General features: G+C 40.3%; 1 protein-coding gene across 2 annotated transcripts in view; it reads left to right on the top strand.

Moving 5' to 3' along the window:
• Positions 1-15,647, top strand: part of LOC123284259 (uncharacterized) — a 173,899-nt gene extending 158,252 nt beyond the window's left edge. Inside the window, exons 7-9 of one of the 2 annotated variants that reach the window (XM_070504527.1) lie at positions 6,164-6,385; positions 7,972-8,078; positions 11,402-15,647. The gene's annotated coding sequence lies outside the window, so the exon portion shown is untranslated. Of the gene's footprint in view, positions 1-6,163; positions 8,079-11,401 lie in introns of both variants that reach the window. The other variant, XR_011501807.1, reaches the window with a different exon arrangement.
• The last annotated feature ends 6,931 nt before the right edge of the window (positions 15,648-22,578 follow it).

The raw sequence follows: 22,578 nt of genomic DNA, 5'->3' as shown, positions 1-22,578 counted from the left end.
TGTTACATGAAGAATTCTGTACAAACATATACATACACACATATATACACACATACACACACATATGCATACACACACACACACATACACACACGTATACATACACACATATATACATATGCATACACACATACACATATACACACATATACACACATACACACATATGCATACACGTAAACACATATGCACACACACATACACACATACACATATACACACATATACACACACACACACACATACACACACGTAAACACATATGCACACACACATACACACATACACATATACACACACACACACACATACACACACGTAAACACATATGCACACACACATACACACACATATACACACATGTATACATATACATATACATACACACACATATACATACACACATATACACACACGTAAACACACACATGCATACACACATACACACACATATACATACACGTATACATATACATATACATACACACATACACACACGTAAACACACATATGCATACACACATACACACATACACACATATACATATACACACATACACACACGTATACATATACATATACATACACACATACACACATATACATATACACACATACACACACGTATACATATACATATACATACACACATACACACATATGCATACACGTAAACACACACATGCATACACACATACACACACATATACATATACATACACACATATATACATACACACATATGCATACACACATACACACATACACACGTATACATACACACATATATACATATACATACACACATATACACACACGTAAACACACACATACACACACATATACATATACATACACACATATATACATATACACACACATATGCATACACGTAACACACACATGCATACACACATACACACATACACACACATATACATATACATACACACATATATACATATACACACACATATGCATACACGTAACACACACATGCATACACACATACACACATACACACACATATACACACGTATACATACACACATATATATACATATACACACACATATGCATACACACATATATACATATGCATACACGTAAACACACACATGCATACACACACACACATACACACACGTATACATATACATACACACATATATACATATGCATACACACATACACACATACACACACATATACACACACGTATACATATACATACACACATATATATACATATACAGACCTGAAACCATAAAACTCCTGGAAGAAAACATAGGCGGTATGCTCTTTGACATTGGTCTTAGCAGCATCTTTTTGAATACCACGTCTCACCAGGAAAGGGAAACAAAAGGAAAAATAAAGGAATGGGACTACATCAAATTAAAAAGCTTCTGCACAGCAAAGGAAACCATCAACAAAACAAAAACACAACCTAACAGTTGGGAGAAGATATTTGCAAACCATATATCCAATAAGGAGTTAATATCCAAAATATTTAAGAACCCATACATCTCAACAACAAAGAAACAAACAACCCAATTAAAATATGGGCAAAAGATCTGAACAGACATTTTTCCAAAGAAGATATACAGATGGGCAAGAAGCACAGGAAAAGGTGTTCAACATTATTAGTTATTAGGGAAATGCAAGTCAAAACTACAGTGAGATAGCACCTCACAACCATAAGAATGGCTATAATTAACAGGACAGGAAACAATAAGTGTTGGAGAGGCTGTGGAGAAAAGGGAACCCTCGTACACTGCTGCTGGGAGTGCAAACTGGTGCAGCCACTATGGAAAGCAGTATAGAGATTCCTCAAAAAATTAAGAATAAAACTACCATGTGATCCAGCTATCCCACTTCTAGGTATTTACCCAAAGAGGATGAAAACACTCATTCGAAAAGATATATGCACGACTGTGTTCATTGCAGTATTTGCGATAGCCAAGCCTTGGACACAAGCTGAATGCCCATCAATGGAGGAAGAGATCAAGAAGAGGCAGTATACAGTGGAATACCACTCAACTGTAAAAAAGGATGAAATCTTGCCATTTGCGAAAACATGGATGAAACTTGCGGGTATTATACTAAGCGAAATAAGTCAGACGGAGAAAGTCCAAGACTGTATGATCTCACTCATAAGTGGAAAATAAAAGCAACAACAAATAAACACAGAGATGCAGAGAACAGATTGGGGGCTACCAGAGGGGAAGGGGGAGGGAGGCGGGTGAAAGGGATTATGGCACATGTGTGTGGTGAGGGGTGGCAATTACTCTTTGGGTGGTGAACATGATGTAGTCTACACAGAAGCCAAAATATAATGACGTACACCTGAAATTTCTATAATGTTATAAACCAATGTTACTTTAATAAAAAGATAAAAAAGTTAAAAACAAGTAAAAATTTTAAAAAACAAATGTTCTGCAAGTCTTCTATAGTGGTACAATAGATGACAGAAAAATTTTGTTTTTTAGAATGCTTACTGTTCATTCATTTGTTTATTCATTCATCAAACATTGACTGCAGCTTGGTATAGGTTTCTTGATAAGCACCGAAAATGTAAAGATGATAAGACACAGTCTCCACCTTCAAAAAGCATACAGTCTGGTAGAGAGGAACAGACAAGTAAACTGATAATTGCAATATAGGCTGACTATTGATATAATTATTACTAATAATTACATACTGTTTTAGTCAGCTGCAGAGGTAATGTGCATAAGAATGCAGTGACACGGAATGGGAGAAAATCTATGCAAATCACATATCTGATAGGGGTTAATATCCAAAATATATGAAGAACTCATACAACTCAATAGCAAAAGAGCAAACATCTGATTAAGAAATGAGCAGAGGGTCTGAACAGACATTTTCCAAAGAAGACATACAGAAGGCCAACAGGTGCATGGAAAGATGCTCAGCATCACTAATCGTCAGGGAATGCAAATAGAACCCCAATGAGCTATCACTCACGCCTGTCAGAATGGCTCTCATCAAGAAGACAACCAGTGCAGGTGAGGATGTGGAGGAAAGGGAGCCCTTGTTCTCTGCTGGTGGCAGTGCAAACTGGTGCAGCCACCATGGAAAACAGTATGGGGGTTCCTCAAAAAATTAAAAATAGATCTACCATCTGATCCAGCAATTCTTCTTCTGGGTATGCATCTGAAGGAAATCATATTCTTGAGAGACAGCTGCACCTCATGTTCACTGAAGCACGATTTACAGTAACCAAGACAGGGAGACAAGGCAGGCGTCCACTGTCAGATGGACGGATGAAGAAGATGTGGCATATATACAATGGAATATTATTCTCCATAAAGAAGAAGGGCATCTTGCCATTTGTGACAACATGGATGGACCTTGAGGGCATTATGGTAAGTGAAATAAGTCAGACAGAGAAAAACAAGCACCGTATGATCTCACTTATATGTGGAATCTAAAAATAAATTAAAAAACCAACAACAAATAAACAATCTCAGAGATACAGAGAATGAATTGGTGGTTGCCAAAGGTGGGAGTTAGAGGGTAGGCGAAACGGGTTAAGGGAATCAAAAAGTACATGCTTCCTGGGGCCGGCCCAGTGGCACAGTGCTTACGTTTGTGTGCTCTGCTTCAGTGGAGTTCAGATCCTGGGCGTGGACCTAGCACTGCTCATCAAGGCATGTGGTGGAGGTGTCCCTCGTACAAAATAGAGGAAGATTGGCAACAGATGTTAGCTCAGGGCCAATTATCTTCACCAAAGAAAAGAAAGAAAGAAAGAAAAAGGTACAAACTTCCACTTATAAAATAAATGTCATAGGGATGTCATTACAGCATGATGACTACAGTTAATAATACTGTTAATTGCCTATTTGCAAATAGTTTGCAAAGCTGCATATTTGAAAGTTCCCAGCAGTAAATTTTAAAAGTTCTCATCACAAGAAAAAAATTTTTTAACTATGTATAGTGACAGAAGTTAACTAGACTTATTGTGGTGATCATTTCACAATATATACAAGTATTGAATTAAAAAGAAAAAAATTGTATCCAAATAGATCTTGCTCTCTTCCTTCTTCCTTCTGGTTATGCGGCTGCAAAGAATGGTATGTGTGTGACGGCTCCTCCTTCAGGGTTTCCTGCTCCATTTTAAATGAAGTTTTCCTTTGTTTATTTTCACAGAACCTTTGGTGAAATAGAATATCCATATAAAATTTACAAAGTTTTGTATTACAAATAAATAAACTCACCAGCTTATTCCCTCTTCTGTTGGAAGCCATGTTTACAATTGGTCTATACTGAGTGCCTACTAAGGTCAAAGCATTGTCTATCCTGCCCATAAGAAGATAATAGAGAGCAACACATTCCCACTCTATTTGTTTACATAATGTGTATAAATAAGTATGGGAAGCCATATGATGGATTGCTAATTAACCGTTAAATAATTTTGCAGATTGATACTTGCTAATGTGGGAAATATACACCATATGTTTTTAAGTGAAAAACAACCAGGCTCAAATTAATATGCAAAACGTATATTTTTTACCAAAAATATGTTTTAAAAATATACTGGAAGGATATATATCAAATGTTTATAATAATTATCTCTGAGTGACGATGTTATAAGCAATTATTTCTTTGTGGTTTTCTATATTTTCATGATTTCTGTTTTAAACATGTCATATGTTTGTACTAAGAGGAAATGATAAATGCAGTTAGAAAACATAATCTAGTCTCAGAAATGGCGTGAATATAAATAAGTATACTTTAAAGAGCTACAGAGCCATTCTTTGTTTATTCAGCAATTGTATTTAACGTTTACTGTCTCAGACTTTGGGGTAAGTACTGAGGATGCAGCCTCTGCCCTCAAGGAGATTGATGATTTGTAGCAAAGTGTTAGGGCAATGCAGAGAAAGGACAGCCTATGTTGGTTGATGTCTCAGACACCGGGTTCTTACAGAGAGAAGTTCCAGGATCATTGCTCACATGGAAAACCTCATCTCCCTGTAAATGACATTAAAGAAGCATCTGAAAAACATCCCAGATGCAAGAAAAGACCCAATTTGGGAATCTTTTAAATGATGAGCACACTAAAAGAAAACCCACTTTTCTATTTCATCAATAGAACATTTGAAGGGGAAAAAGAAGCTTGGAAGTGTGCCTATCTCAAACGTCTGTTAGTAATGGAGACTTACAGCTTATGAATATTGGGTTTCTCCCGTTCTTTAAGACGGTGTAGCCCTTGGACACAGATTCTCATCGGGCGCCCTCGTGTTCCAGTTCCCTCAGCAGCGAGGAGGACCTGCTACATTCTAGGCGCTGTCCCAGGTCAAGAAAGCGGTGGAGGCTGCGTGGGGGTCGGTGGTCCTCATGCCCTCTCTGTGCTGGTAGGGACCACGAGAACATTTCTTCCTCTCCGCCGTGGCAGGCTGGGGCTGGGAGTGAAGGACTGTCCACTGTATCCCCTGGTGCAATATTGGAATACTAATTAGAAATTTCTAAGCTTTACAAACAAAATTAGCTCTTACAGAAGAATAAAAAGTAATATTTTATATATCAGCTCATCTTCTATTATCCAAATATGGCTCATTATCCAGTGGATGAAAGTTTATTTTTTTTTAAATTAATCTGTAATTTTAAATGTTTCTTGCAGACCTAGAAACTTCTTTATGGACTGCCTCAAAATAGATTTCTGTATGTCTGTGATGGCAAAGGCTTAGACAGCGCTATTAAGACTTCAGTTAAGGTGACTCAAGATGGTGAGAGGACCTCACTTGAAAAGAATATCAGCCCATCCTGCTGGAGGCTGGTTTACCCAAGTTAGGGCTGCATCTTAGGTGGTTCTGAAGTTCAATGATTTCCAAAATGAATTTTATTTGGTGATTTTTAAAATTGTAGTTCAATTTTGACCTGGGTAGGCTTTTTAGACCTCATTGTCTTGTACAGCGACGTGTTCTGAATTTTCTCTTTTGATTTAGATGCACAATCAATTTAGTTTCCAGGTGCAAATGGATTGTCTTTTGGCCTGTCTGCCTAACACGCAGGTCAGCAAATTTCTGTCAAAGCTCACGGAAGTCAATACAGACTGCTAAGGGTTGCACTGTAAATCAGGAAGAAATTTGCCTAATTTTGTACTAAACGCTCTGTAATTAGACTATTTCTCTATGTTTTTAAGGTCTGCAATGAACCAACCAATAAGCGTGCATTAACAAGAACTTCATAAAAATATGGTCTTCAGAAGAGATGGTGAAGTATGACTATAGAAAGAAAGAAAAAGACAAAAATTATACCCTAAGCCACAAGTCTCCAACAGCAAAACAGAGAAAATGATACCAAGGAATAAAGTGGCACAGCTGATGGCAGGTGGTAAAAATCTTGAAAGTGGCACAGGCCTGGGGTGAGGAAGTGCGATGGATGGCTGGTTGGAAGGGGGCACAGCCACCTGACAGACCCCAGAGCAGAGGAGCCACAGACTGATGCTTAGATCTTTGGGGTTTGCGTGGAGTGTTCAGTCAGGCCTGCTGTTTTCAGGCTGCGCCAAACATTTCTGCCCTAACTTCTTCTGACCTTTATCTAACTCTGGCCAAGAATCAAAGTAGAAAAACAACCTGATTAGATGTTCTGCTATCAGTGTGATGCCAAACAAACGCTCTGGCCAAACGCTCCTTTCAGCCTGATGGGATGATAGATTCTCAGTGCTGTGGTCCGTTTCAGGGATGCTCACTGTGCACGTGAGTGTGTGCAAGCATGTTATGAGACAGAGAAAAATGGAGAGAGGAGAGAGGAAGTCAGACTCGAAAGTCTGGTGTGGACTGGGACTCAATTTCTACACCTGAGTGGGCAGAATAACTTTCATTTGCCTGAGTTTCTAGGAAGGTTTCCCCACAAAGGCAAATAATATTCCTAATTTGTCAGGTTCTGAAAATTCATATTTAGAGATTTATTCCTCAGACCTAAAATTTTTTCTCTCAGCAATTTCCCTCCTCAATGTGATGCAGTTTGCTGTAACTTTGTATGCTGATGCACATTCAGTTAATTCTCACGGAACACTGCCCTGTTCTTATCCCCCACAGCTAATGACTGAATCCTGATTCAAGGGTCTTTTCCAACCCAAAACCTTTCCAGTGCCTTCTAAGTGAACTGGATAACTTACTTCTGAGTCGTGTTGACACATAGTATCGAACTCTAATTATTGTATTCCTCACATTGGGTTGTATTTATTTTGTACCTCTCTCACCATTAGACTATGAGTTATTAAGTGTATACTTTATGACGTATGTATCTTGTTAATTCTAGCATCTGGCTCTTGAGTCTTACAAACTGTTCATTGAATGAATACTTGATTAAATGAGTTTGTGTTGTCAGAGAAGAGGGAAGCTTCAAGCACAAGGGAGCGTTCAGGGGAAGAGATGAAGCAGACAGATGCTGCTGTGTGCAGAGATGAATTTTGCTTCCTCCACAATTTCATTTAGGGCTGACCCTTTGTGCCAGCTCCCACCTGGGTTGAGTGCCATGTACCTAAAATCTGGCCCTTAATTTGCAACTGAGGCTGCTATTTGCAAAACCTGTAGGAGATTCTCTCTTCAAGTCTGCAAAAGTCTTTTCTTAAGAGCTTTTCTGCTTGTTGCAACCCCCTATTATGATCTGACTTTGGCGGTAATTTCCCAGAAGTCTTCACCAAATTGTTCAATTAATCCTTGTAGAATTTCTTCTTCAGTGGGCAAATAGATGGCTTCAAAGCATTAAGGAGCTAAAAGAAATAATGTTGCATGTAAGAGGAAAGAAATCTCATTTTAGACACAGAGGCTTCTGAATGGGCGAGGTAATTTATAACACTTCTTTAAGTTAATGACTGTCAATGTCAACTGACAACTCTGCCATGACATTGGGACTATCAACGTAACAGTCTCAACATTGCTTTAAAAATAGGCACTTGTAAACATATGAAAATAAATCTGATTTAAAAGAATTTTCTTTCTACAGGAATACTTTATCTGTAATTAAAAATCTGCCACAGAGAGAGAAGCAATTTTGAACCTATTTAAGTGCATTTTACAAATGTACTCTGGACGGCTAGAAAGCAGTTCAAGGTGAGTGTTGGGGTGTCCTTCACTCTTAGAGAAGATGCTGCCACTGTGGGCTACTTCACAGTACTTGTGCGACATAAAGATGCCGAGGCTCGCCACGCGCTCCCTCACTCGTCTCTCCCATTTTTTCACAGGATGCATCCAACCCTTTTCTTATTTCTCCTCTACCTGTTGCCTGAATGTGTAATGTTGAGGGGCTTTATCATATTAAATTTAGGACTTTTTAACTTACAACTTGGCAACTCCGTTACTCCTCAGAGATTTATGTAAGTGAGCTGGCCTCCCAGCAAACAGAACGCTCTCTTAGAAGGTTGGGGTCACGGCACATGCTTTTGCTTAATGTATTGTGCTAGGTCCCTAGAATCCTGTGGAACTGACTTAGTTTGTAACAGATACACACTAAGAGGGAGATGTGGCAGCAAAGTTGATGTTAGTTTTAAGGGTAAAATGAAATAATTGGAAAACCTTCCCTAGTTTTGGACAAATTAATGGGCATTGCTGGCCTCTTCTCCTGGATATAATTCTGTAGATGTGACAGAAGTGATGATATGGTTGTTTATGAGCATCTAAACTAAAAGACCCTATTCTTAGGAAGACATAAGCTGGTTGGTCTTCATAAGTGGAGAAAAAGAGCAGCCTAGATATGAATAGAGCTGGTCCAAGGACAACAGAAGTTTGAGGAGCAGCTTTCAAGTTGCAATGCTGCTTTTCCTCACATTGCCCTGCATGGATGGGTGCCAACAGTGGGGACAAAAGACAACAGCACCAGTCCAGCACCAGCCACAGATGGTGGGAAATAGCAGGAGGGCTCTCCCACCACCCTGGGTGGAGGGTGGACTGCAACCAAATCTCAGGCTTTTGCCCGGCTGCCGAGAATTCCCTCCTGCCACCACCCTCGCTGGGACTAGAGAGGAGGAGCCATGAGTCCTCAGTTGTAGACTTGCCTGCGGTGGGGAGGGCACCCCGTGAGTGGCTCAGCCCAGACTGTAGGGTTAGAAAACTTCAGTCTTGGGGTGAATCCCACCACCTTGTACCAGATAAAGGAGGATTACTGGACCAGAAGCCTACAACAAATGCAAATAAAAACTTGAGGGAGGGCGAAAGGGGCAGAGGGCACATCCTATGGTGATGGATGGAAACAAGACTTCTGGTGGTGAACTTGATGCGATCTATACAGGAGCCGAAATATAATGACGTACACTTGAAATTCATACAATGTTATAAGCCAATGTGACCTCAGTAAAATAATTTTTAAAAAATTTAAAATACATATAGGGCAAGCATGATAAATATTCTAAAAGAGAAGGGAGAATATTGGAAAAGATAAACAGAATAATGAGTTCTCAAAGAAAAATGAAATAAAGAACTCAATGGATGGATTAAAATATGAGAATGAGTGAAAGTGTGTAACAAATTAGTGAGTTTAAAGATTAAGTTGAGGAATTCAGAAAACTTATCAGGAAGGCATAAAGAAAAAGAACAGTGAAACAAGTGTTTGGAGATATGGAGGCTAGATGTGTAAGTGCTAACCTCCACATTAAGGGCTTTCCAGAAAACCTATAGGGAAAAAACGAAAAGAAGGAAATACTTGAAGAAAGAATGATCTAGAATTTCTAAGAATTAAGAAAGATAAATAGTGAACATTTTCATAGTGCCAAACCTTGTAGACAATAAAAAAATACAAATATATTAGAATGAATTTTAAAACATAGGGATCTTTCTTAAAGCTTCCCAATCAAAACAGCAGATTATTTAAAAAGCAACAAGAAATGGATAAATAACATACATCCCAATGTTAGTCTCATATGCAAAATACAGAGGAATCACATTTTTAAAGAGTTAGAATAAAAGAGCTTTAAACCTAGAATACAATATTTCACTAACAATAATTTAAATGCAAAGGAAATATAACAACATATCATCAGACAAACAAGAACCCAGAAGTTTCACCAAGCAAAGGGCTCTGTTGAAAGCACCCTTTCAGAAGCACACCAGTAAATTGTCAAATAAATGAGAAGGATCTAATAAATATATGAAATTTAGAAGTGAGGAAATAGCTTAGCAAATTTTCTTGTTGGGGGCCGGCCTGGTGGTGCAGCGGTCGAGTGCGCACGCTCCACTTCAGCGGCCCAGGGTTCGCTGGTTCGGATCCCAGGTGCGGGACATGGCACTGCTTGACAAGCCATGCTGTGGTAGGCATTCTACATATAAAGTAGAGGAAGATGGGCATGGATGTTAGCTCAGGGCCAATCTTCTTCAGCAAAAAGAGGAGGATTGGTGGCAGATATTAGCTCAGGGCTAATCTTCCCCCTCAAAATAAAATAAAATAAAGTTTCTTGTTGCCAAAACAAACCTAAAATCCATAAAAGATCTGTAAATCTCAGAGTTAAAAATGTATAAAGTGCAAACATAGTGGTGGTGGGAGCAAGGGGGGTGAGAAACGAGAGTCTAGATCATGTGGATATTTGCGGGGTAAGAAATGGTAGAAAGCGGAAAATTAATGCAGATATATATCATTTTACTGGTAACTAAAAGAAGCAAAAAATGCGCCAACTTTCATACAAGAAGAAACCTGACATGTCCAATAGAAGATGTGAAAGGAGAATTAGGGCAATGCATAGAAAATGTATCATAGAAATGTATCATAGAAAATGTATCATAGAAATGTATCATAGAAATGTATCATAGAAAAATGTGAAAATGTGAAATACGAAAGAAACTTCAAATTAAAGATAATGAAAGTTGAGGATAAAGATGGGGCTCAGGGTGACAAATAATGTTGGATCAGGTTGTTAGAACCAAGCCTCTCACTGCAGACAACTAAAAGACAGATAAAATGTTCAAATTATTTTCATATGCAAAGAAGAGTTGATAAGACCAGGCCAAACTGAAGGGAAAATTAACAATTTCATGTTATTCTCTACATCTTTTAACATCTCTTTCATATTTTCCAACTCTTTGTATTTCCATGTTATATTACAGGTAATTTCTTCAGCTCTGTCTTCCAATTATTAAATTTCCCATTAAGTGTGTCTAATTACTATTTAACCCTTCCATTGAAATTTTTTTTTTCAGTTATACATTTCTTATTTCCAGAAGTTCTGTTTGGCTCTTTTGCAATCTACTTTGCATCTTATAGTTTTACTTGTTTTTTGTGGTTCAATTCCTGCTTATACTTATTTAAAAACGTTAAACATATGATTTCATATTCTAGGTCCAAAATCCTTCTGTCATCTGTTTCTATTGAACTCTAGTGATTTCTTGTGGGTATTGTTTCATAAGTTTTTGACTATGAATTCCAGTTCACATTGTAACTTTGTCTATAGGAATCCTTTGAACCCTGGTGGAAGGGTATTTCATCACAAAGAGTTTGGCTAAGCTCTTCTCAGAGGCCTGGAGGCACTACTGAGGTGGGACCACTTCAAACAGATTATTGGACTTGAGTTTCCTGGGTCAACAAGTCGGCGTGGACTCAGGCCACGAACCAGCATGACTCAGACTGCTGTTTGGCTGTGAGCACTCAGGGGGATGTTTTTCTAAGAGTGGTGCCAAAGTCACAGCAGAGAAAGTTTTGCTTCTCATGCTTTGAGGTGGGTTTACTTCTGATATGCCCCGCACCCAGGGGATGGCTTTTAGGGCCCAAGCCAATGCAGGGTGTCCTGTTAGATTTCTCACCTTTGCGAAGCCCTGGGCTTTGTGCATTTTGTCTTCTGTCCTGTGAGGCAGAAAAAAACCAGAAACTGAGATTCAATGAGATTAAGTACATACCCCAAGGTAAAATGGCTTCAATGCTTTCTTAGCTATCTAGATAACAATTTTAATTTCATTTTTGACGTTGAAAAGTTCTTTACATCTTGAAAGAGCAGGGATATAGTTACAATTTTTAAAATATATTTAAACTTAACATTTTAGTTTTTATTGTCAGTGCATCTGAGCTACAACTTTCCTCATAAATACGAGTCAATTTCTCTAATTTTGTTGTTACCATGCCCAGCACAAGCGTGTCTCTCTGAATTTCAGGTAAAGGTCAATGTTTGCTGACGTGTCATACTACATTTATTTATTTACTTACTTACGTATTTATTGGCAAGGTTTTGAGTTGGTCCATGTATATCAAGCATGCTGCTGACTAATAATTCTGTTAGAAGCACCACAATTCAGTCTAGTCCATTTGAATTTTGTAAAATTCATATTAATTAAAGAATAGTGCATTGATCACCAACAACGTAGCAGTGTCTGTGTTAGACTTCCCCGATGCACTGATGAGTGAGATGTAGTGTTCACTTTCAAAGAACACACACTTTAGCAAACGAAACAGAAAAATAAACAATAAGTGGTGACAAACGTTGTAGTGATCAAATCTGCTTCGAGGAGGGCAAAGCTGGTTAAAGAGATGTACAGGGATGACAGTACATCTTGTCTGACCTTAAAGGACGGGTAGCTCACCAAGGTGATGGTGAGTGGTGGGGGCATGAGGGAATGCGAGTTTTCCCTGGAAAATATAAGCATACGAGCAATGAGGTTTGCAGTGAGCAAGTCCTCCCCAGCTGAAACAGCGGGGTGTGCGTGGTGGTGCCAGGCAGAGGAGGGCGTGCAAGGATGTTGAAGGAGCGATTGTGGGGCTGGACATGGAACTTCACATCAACATTCACACAAATCTAGTGGATTAGTTCCAGGCAGCGGGACGTCGCCGAGGGATTTCTAAGGACAGCAGCAATGTGATTTTACAGCAAGCCCTTTGGAACCGTGAAAGATGGGACGGGAGATACTACTGGAGTCCAAAGGCAGAGTGATGAGGAAGTGAACAAGGCGGAAGACGAAGACCACAGGATGGATGGGAGACAGATTTAGAGGAAAACTTGACGGGACAGGTTTACCATTTAATGTGAAAAAAGGGGAGGGGAGAGTAAAAATGACTGCAAACCCTTTGCTGGTTTAGTGAGGAGCTTATTTATTGACATATGGCAGGAAGAGAGAGGAACAAGCTTTGAGGAGAAAGCTCTCAAGTTCAACTCCGTGTATTTTTGAGATACACATAGAATATCCATGTGAAGATAAAACCTGTAAGAGAGAGGCTGTGATTAGCATTTAGGTTTAGAGCTGGTGAGAGTTTGTAAAACGAGAAAAGGACAAAGCTGGGGAAAGAATCGTGGATGGCACCATTGTGTAAGGAAGGGAAGCAAGAGACGAGTGGAAGGAAACGGACAGGAGGACAGTGTGGTGGGGTCTACGTCGTAAGCAATAGGCTACAAATAGATGTGTGTGGACCGTGTCACGGAAACAAACAAGGAAAGGGCACAAAGGTGAGGACAGTTTTTGTATGAAAAGTTAACGTGAGGACTGAACATGTGCTGCTCGGTTTGGCAATGAGAATCGCATTAGTAACTGTTTTGCGTTTAGCTTTAAGAGAGAGGTAAAAGTAAAAGTAGAGACTACTGTTTCAAGAAGTTGGACTGTGAAGGGTGAGACGATGTCAAGAAATGATTTTCTTTTAAAGAATGGGGATAATTAAGCATTAATAGTTATGGAAGTTAGGAAAACAAGAAGAGGACAATGGAAAGGTAGAGTTTGAAATAAATGAGATATTTGATTAGAAAATACTTTGAAAAAGGTGTGACAGAGGCCAGCCCCATGGCCTAGTGGTTAAGTTTGGCATGTCCTGCTTTGGCAGCCTGGGTTCATGGGTTTGGATCTCCAGCTTGGACGTACACCACTCATCAGCCATGCTGCGGCAGTAACCCATATATAAAATAGAGGAAGACTGGTACAAATGTTATCTCAGTGCTAATCTTCCTCAGCAAAAAAAAAAAAAAAGGAAAAGGCGTGACATTGAAAATGAACTTATCTGAGCTGACACATAAATGTTGCTCTGAAGGAGTGCACCAGGTGATTCTAAAATCCATATGCAAACACAAGAGACTAAGAATGGCCAAAACAGTCTTGAACCAGAAGAAAACCGTTACAGGACTCACATTTCTCGATTCCAAAACCTATTACACAGCTACAGTAATCAAGAAGTGTAGTGCTGACACAAAGCTAGACATACAGATCAGGGAAATAGAATTGAGGGACCAGAAATGAACTCATATTTATGGTCAACTGATGTTGGCAATGATGCCAAGGCAATTCAATGGAGGAAAGAGTTGTCTTTCCAATAAATAGTGGTGGGACAACTGGATATCAGCACGGAGAAGAATGAATCTGAACCCTTAATTCACACCACACAAAGATTAACTCAAAATGCATCATAGACCTAAATGTAAGTGCTAAAACTATAAAATTCTTATGGGGAAACATATTAGTAGATCTTTGTGACTTTAAATTGTGCAATGACTTCTTAACTCTGATACAAGAAGCACAAGCCAAAAAAGGAAAAAGTCATAAATTGGACTGCATCAACGTTAAGAACTTTTGAGCTTCAAATAACGTCATCAAAACAGTGAAAAAGAAAATATTTGTAAATCCTTTCTGATAAGAGACCTGTATCCAGAATATATAAAGAACACTTATAATTCAATAATAAAAGACAAATAACTCAATTAAAAATGGGCAAAGGCTCTGCATAGACGTTTCTTCAAGAAGATAAAGGAGCATCCCATAAGCACATTAAAGATGCTCAACATTATTAGTCACCAGTTAGTCACGGACGTTCATAGCAGCACTATTTGTAAGAGCCTGAAAGCAGAAACAACCCAAATTTCCAGCAACTGATGAGTGAATGAACCAAGTGTAGCATATCTATACGATCGAATATTATTAGGTAGTAAAAAGGGATGAAGTACTGACATAAACCACAACACAGTGGACCTCAAAAGCAAGATGCTAAGTAAAAGCAGCCAGTCACAAAGACACGTAGTGTGTGATCCCGTTTATACGAAATGTCTAGACCAGGGGATTCTATAGAGACAGAGAGTAGATAGCGGTTGCCTACGGTGGGGGTGGGGAGGTCGCGTGAGGACAAACTGGAAGTGAATGCTCGTGCCTACAGGTTTGAGGTGATGAAAACATCCTGAAATTAGATCATAGTGCTGGTTGCAGAACTCAGTAAATATGCTCAAACCATTGAACTCCACACTTTAAATGAGTGAATGTTAGGGTGTGTAAATCAGATCTCATTAAGCTGTCTGAAAGCAGTGCACTCTATTAACACTCATCACAGAAAATGTGCTGCATACCTTCAACCAGAAGGGCTCTTAGATTCTGGGACTTTTCCGAAGGCTGCTCTGGTTTGGTCCTGTCGTGAGGGACTTCCATCCCATCGTTTGGGAGGTTTGACTGAACTGTGGCTCTGCGTTGATGCTGGGCTCTTCTACAGCTCCATCTGCACTCTCCCGAGAGAAGCAAAGACAGCGGCATCCAAACAGACTCAGAGTGGACGCTCCAGCTCGTCTGTCGTTGGACATTTACAGTTTGTTGACGCGAGGGTCATATCGATTGGACTTTCTTTTGTAATTGAATTTTATCCCTGCTTTTACTCTGACACTATGAATAAAAATTGATGATATTTTTCAACTTGACTCAAAGGTAAATTGGCCTGCAAAGGTTTAAATTTTGTGTCTGAGGTTGGTACACTGGTCAAACTGGCTTGGAGGGTTTATTGTTAGTCAGTAGAAAACATAGTTGAAAAGGTTGTGTCAATCTCATTTTTGCTACTAAGATTTACCTTAATGGCTAAATTAATGTTCTTCAACAAGACACTAAATTCCTGCTTTTAATTATAAACTAAGAAGACAGGAATATATTGATAGACTTTTTATTTATTTACTATAGTGCATGCTTTTCTAAATGAAGAATGTTTCAAATTATTTTAAACAACTAGGATTTGGAGCTGCTTGGTGCTTAAATTCCATGACACTCAGATTCTTAGAACACGACCACTATCCCACTTGCTGTGGACTGAATGTGTCCCCAAAATTCATATGTTGAAATCCTAACCCCCAGTGTGATGGTTTTGGGTGCTGGGGCCTTGTTGGGGAGCTGGACCTCTCGGGGAATGGAATTTATGCTCCAATAAAAGAGATCCCAGACAGTTCCCAGCTCTGTCCGCCACCTGAGGGTACAGCAAGCAGTCAGCGGTCTGCCACCCAGAGCCTGACCACGCTGGTGCCGTGGTGCAGACCTCCAGTCTCCAGAACTGGGAGAAATAAATTTCTATTGCTCTAAGGCACCCAGTGTGTGGTACATGGACAGCCTGTTATAGCAACCTGAACTGACCAGGACACCAGTCAGTTCCCTTGTCCAAAAATTTAAGAAATCAGTTTGTAGTTTGTGCTAAGATACACCACAAGGCACCTGCTTAAAGTAAAAGAACACAAAAAACCCTTTGTTTCCAAATAAGAATTGTACTATTTGTTCATTTAGTGCAGAAGACGGTTAAAAGAACCTTATTTTGCCCCAACTGCATTTGATTATCTCCAAAAATGAAAACGTTATACAATGCTCAGGAAATAAAGCTCTTAAACGCAAAGCTTAGAGCTCTTCTGTGATTCAGAGTCAAACAGGAGATTGTGTCCACAGTGCGCTGCGCTTTCGAAGTGCCACACCATGGAGGGGGCACTGGAACAGCACAGCCCACAGCACGTCACTGCCAGGCAGCCCGCCATCTGCGTAACCTCTGTACCCCCAAGAAAACGGAGGCCCTCCCTGGAGGAAAGTGCATTGTCGCAGTCCTCAGATTAGTTCACAAGTAATGTTCAAATACAATGTCCAGCATGTGGTAAAAAATATCCAGACAGGCAAGGAAATAGATTTCATGAGTGAAAGTCAGCAAAAATAAAACCCCATAAAACAGATCAAAAGACTTCTGATACTGAAATGATAATATTTTTACAATCAAACTACTATATTATGCTTAAATAAATAAAAGGCAGGCTTTGCCTTAACCAATTCAAACAATACTTGCATAAGAATTCTAGGAAAAAGATACAATAATGGAAATAAAATTCAGTGGGCAGATTGAAAACGAGATAAGATACAAGCGTCAGTTAATAATCTGGCTGCATGAACAAATATTGTGGAATTTACCACAGTAAAATCTGCTCACGACTTTTCAGTGAGGGCCTTGTGACAGAATGTCCGTGAACAACAACGGTCCTGGAGACTGTTACTCCCTCAGCTATGAGGAAAATAAAGAATGACGACAGCCATGATGGATTCAGAAACATTGGGGAGCGAGTTGAAAGAAACAGCACTAGGTTTTCATATATAACCTCACAAAACTAGAAAAAAGTGTTTAATTTTTTCCCTTACATAAAGAGAAGGACTAATGATTTGACCTAAGTAAAACAGAGATAAAACCTTCCTACTCCTTTTCCCAGTTGATCAGGTCCTCTCACCCGGAGGGAAGAATTATGCTTCACCCTCCAACTCCATCCTTGGGAATGGATGACTTGTTGAGGCAACTGTTGCTTTCAATGAAGTAAAATTGAGCTCATTTGGGATTTCAGTTGAAACCAGTATATAAATACAAACATTTCCATTGGTTTTCTTCAAGAATAAGTTGTGACTGGGGCTAAGGCAGCCTTGCACATGGGATCAAGGCCACAAGGGGAGGAGTGTGACAGACAGCAACCCCCGGAGGTCCAGGAGCTCCTCTGAGACGTAACCACCACGAGGAGAGGATCCACGAACTTCACAGGTGAACGTGTTTCCTCTCTTCCAGTGGATCTAATGCTATTGCCACCCTGGATCCTTCTTATTATCAATACCTGTGACTTCCTGTGGGTATTAAAAATATTTTACTCCTCAAATTGTATTTAAGAAGGAACTCAATTCACTTTTCCATATATAAAGGCATATAGCTGGACATTAGATCAGCAAGAAATAACCAGTAGGCTACAGAGTTGATGCAAGTGTAGACAAAAGCTGACATTCTAATTTTTTCTTCATTCATTCGTTTATTCTCCTATTCATTCCCTAACTCATTAATTATGGAGTGGTTTTCATGTATCAGAAATCACACTGAGCTTGTGAATCTTTATCGTGCTTACGTACAAATCTCCTAAGATATTTTGACATATTAAAAATAACAGGCTCCCCACTGCAAACTTTGTAGATTGCAATTTTTGGACAGCCCATTTTTTTCTAGGGAAGAATTGAGACCTAGAGAGGTCAAGTGATTTGCCTCAGATTGCACAGCTAATTCATGGTTGTATTAGCACTAGGTACAAAATGAACTGCAAATATATTAATAATACTTTCAGAAAAACTAAACATGACATTTTTAGGTCTTCTCTCTTAGGATCTGTCATTACACTTGGCTAAAGAATTGCCACAGCATAATTTGTACCATAACTTTCACTTGTCCCAATCAGCAACAATTTTTCCCCTAACCCCTAATCTGAGAAACACACTTCTGGGTCTCAGTCAATCATAGTTGCTTGTAAGCGGCCTCTGACTGATCAGCACAGCTGAAAAGTAGACTCGGGCAAGTCTGTCATCAAGGACGTCGTGGCCCAAGGTAGTCCAGGAAAATGCCAGAGCCGTTGGCCGGTGGCAGCAGATGAAGGCGATCACTGCAGAGCCAGAAAACCAAGATGAAGAAGTGACAAAACAGGGCATTCTTGTCACTTGTTCAAGAACCAACCTGGATCAAATCTACTTAAACGTTAAAACCAGATGAAACCAGACTCTTCCACCTCCTTGCAGGCAGATAACTTCTTAAACACTCAGAGCCTACACTTTTAATAGAAGCTGACTGAGTCTTCCTTATTCATTCATCCTGGGATGCACTTACAAAACACGAAATACCATCACTTGAATGTCTTACACCATTAGCTTTAAAATTTTATAAACTACTGCACAGGTGACAAATAAAATCAGTTAAGGAGGTTTATTTTTGTAGGGAAAGTGTATCAGTAGGAAATACCCCTGGTAAAACAGAAGAAGTAAAGACTATATGAAATTTACTAAGTGCATTCGATAAAAAATGTATTTTCCAAACTTTTAAAATATTAAAGTTGTCTTAACAACTGAAATGTGTCAAGAATTCTGAACCAGGAAATTTGTTTTGTTTGTCTTTGCAAACACAGTCGCCTCAGTTTCATTTTTGTATGTTTCCACTGGTAGGAATATACTCCACATACTCAAAAAGGAATTTATAACGAGCTATGGTTTTCTGGTGAGAATGTATAGATATTTGAAGATTTTTTTCCTTTCCTTTTTCATAAGAAACATTATGTTAAGCTTTCCTAAGAATGAACACCTTAGAGGTCCAAAGAATAACTCTTTTACTGGGAAAGCTTTGAAGAAATTGTTACTCCAGATTTAGGTTTTTTTTGAGGAGGAGGATTAGTCCTGAGCTAACATCCACCGCCAATCCTACTCTTTTTGCTGAGGAAGACTGGCCCTGAGCTAACACCGTGTGGATGCCACCACAGCATGGCTTGACAAGCTGTGCCATGTCTGCACCCGGGATCCGAACTGGCGAACCCCGGGCCGCGGAAGCACTACATGAGAACTTAACCGTTGTGCCACCAGGCTGACCGCATTCCAGATTAAGTTTTGACGACCAAGGAAAGCTGTTTAGTGATGTGGCAGTAAAAGAAATCTTGGGGGAAAAACAATATAAGAATTGGAAAAAAATGCTAAAATTAACAGAAAGAACTTTTACAGTTTTAATTCATTTAACCACTATTAATACTCACTCAGCACCCCTTCAGCGCCGAGGCTGAGAATCTCTGCAGAAAAGAGTAAGATGCAGCCCTCACCCTCCTGCTCCGTTCGGTGAAGCGGGGAACGCAGATGGGGACGGACCAGTGCAATACGGTGCACTGAGTTCACGGCGGACGTCGCAAGGAACCACTGACTAGGAGCGGGCCCCGATTCAGGTTTGGAGGATCAGTGCCGGCTTCTCAGGAGATTCTCTCTAAGACCTGGGGGGCGACTGAAAGTTACCGAACAGAAGGGTTGAGAGGAGGCAAGCAGTGTGTTCCCAATGGGACGACTGGGTAAAGTGGGGACCATAATTATGCACATAGAGTCATCGCCCACTGCCTGGAAAAGAGGTCCAGAGGCTGGCAAACAGACAGGCGGCAGAATCACTCCGCTCCGGTCTGCGTCTGTCCCTGCCACCACGGAAAAGTCATTATCAAAACAGAGCAGATAGGAAAACACCATTAAGAGCGAATTGAAGTCCCAGAAAAAATAAAAAGAAGAGATTATAAGAAGCCACCTAGACATTTTAAATGAATTCAAGTTTGCAGTCATAGACAAATTACATCCCAAGGTGTTGGAAGAACTTACAGATGTAATCACAGAGTGATTGGCGGTCATCTGAAGAAATCACGGAGAGAAGGCCTGGGGCCAGGAGACGTGATGGAGTGAACCTCAGCCCAGTTCTCAAAGGTGAGTGGTAGATTCTAGAAACCATTAGATCAGCCATGTTGATCTCCAACGGCATTGTAGAAAGGATTACTCTAACAAGGAATTGGGAGCGCTTAGAAAATAATGAAACTACCCCTAGGATCCAGTCTAGAGCAATGAAAGCATTATTGCCAAACTAGCCTTCTGTGGTTTTCTGCAGCTGAGCAGCCAGGGAGACTGAGGAGGGTGGGGATTGCAGGGTCTGCATCCAGCTAAGGAGGTGACAAAGTGCCTCTGGAGGTCCTTGTGGACTAGCGTCGAATCTGCCTGGATGACAGGGTGGGGGTGGACAGCTACTGGAAGGACTGTGCGCGGTTGGTATTGGGCGTGAGCGGCAGGGGCTTCTCAGGTGCCTCACGGCTTTGTCTGGGGCACATTTTAAAATCTAGTCTGGGTAAAGAAACATCAGTTCGGAAGGAGTAAGCTGATGTATTTATTGACTGATGGAAACAGTAGATAGAAAAATGCATAAAAATCAGGACATTGAGACTTAGCAACAGAAAGGAATGTAAAGTTTTGGCTTCTAAAATTAGTTATGCAGGAATGTGCATGGTGAGTTTTTAAAAGTTCATCACAAAACAATACAAAAAACATGTTAGGTACTTTTGTTAACCATAAACTCCAAAAGTTATATCTACTTAAAAAAAAGTGAATTCAAGCCAACATTGCATTGATAGAGGAACAGTTTCCAAAAAGAGGGAAATGGCAGTAAGACCGATGTCCTAATATTTTACCCAACTTGGTTAGACCCAGGTGGACAGGTGATGCGGTTATTCCTTCAACACCCGTTCTGCCTGCCCTGTTGACATGGCAATGAGGTTTGAGTGGACTTGACCTCATTCCAGGTTCAAGGGCAGGCTATGTCCAGATAAGTCCAATCAGGGAAAATCCATCTTCCTCTGCACTGTAATTGGTCTAATTAATCCAGGCCTAAGCTTATCAATGTGTGGCATTCCTCTGGTTTTACGGATCGGTTTGGGGTGGCCAACTGATGTAAATCTCAATGTTTTCTTTTTCCCAGCAGTTAATGGGAAGCAACCTGCCTCTCCCGCTGAACGAGGCGTCATGTGGCACTAATTGCTGCTGGCAGGTGTCCAACAACGATGAGGGAAGTCAGTCTGGCGAGAAAGTTAACACAGAGATGAAGCTGGAGAACAGCAAACCACAGGAAAATGGACCCCCAGCTCTGATTAAACCACGCCTAAATTGCCCCGAGGCTGGAGTTTTCAGTTATTCTTTAAGCCAAATTGAGTTTGTTTTTTTATCACCTTTACCTGAAAGCACTCTAACAGGCCCAATGGCAAAATTCTAAGATCATTGTCAAAGCAGAGGGAGGGCATGCCAGAAGAAGGAAGTTTGGAAGAACTCGGACAGGGGGAAACTTAAGGGTCCCTCGAGTTGTTTGGAAGCATCTGCTGTGGAAGAGAGAGTAGAATGTTGTTTCTGTTCCAGAATTCAAGGCTGGGGCTGTGGGCACCCAGTTGTGGGAAGACGAATTTTGACTCGCTATAAGATGCGGAGAATTACTCTTTCAAAGAACATTTCTAATTTTTAGAGGCTTCCGTTGCAGGAAGAGCTGTTCAAAGTCAAGGTAAGTGTTAAAGCGAAGAGCGATGGGCCATCTGTGCGTTCTCTGCAGCCCAGGACTTGGTGGTGTCGCCATCCTTCCTTGTTTCGGTGGAGCTAAGGTAGTTGCTGGTCGAGTTAGCTCGATTCCCACCTTGGCTTCCCTGTGACCTGACCTGTGCCTTCTTGGGGTCTGTATCCTCGTGAAAAGGATGAATGGATTAGAATAAATTGTTTCCAAATCTGTTTCTAGCTCTAAAGATTTTTGTCACCCAAAGAAAATTGGTGGCCATGAGGCTCTTGGCCTGCCACCTTTCAAGATAATAGTAAAATCTAAGAATGGGAAGTTAGAATGTATGTTCTTTAGAAAATATAAATCATCAGGGAGGAGGTTCATAAATACCCTGGGTAGCCATCTGGTAAGTTCCTGCCTGTGCGTGTTGACGTGCTGGTGCCGCACGATCTGTGTCAGAGCAGTGCCCGCCTCTTGGGAGCTGGTAACTGGAAGAAGCAGAGAAGGGGACCGAGCTCTGGGTCAGTTGGGAGGACGCGTGCCGTGGATGTCCCAGGGGCA

The sequence above is a fragment of the Equus asinus genome, chromosome 3, assembly GCF_041296235.1.
Source record: "Equus asinus isolate D_3611 breed Donkey chromosome 3, EquAss-T2T_v2, whole genome shotgun sequence".
NCBI lineage: Eukaryota > Metazoa > Chordata > Mammalia > Perissodactyla > Equidae > Equus > Equus asinus.
The sequence above is the reverse complement of the archived record's forward strand: the minus strand, read 5'-3'. Positions and strand labels throughout refer to the sequence as shown.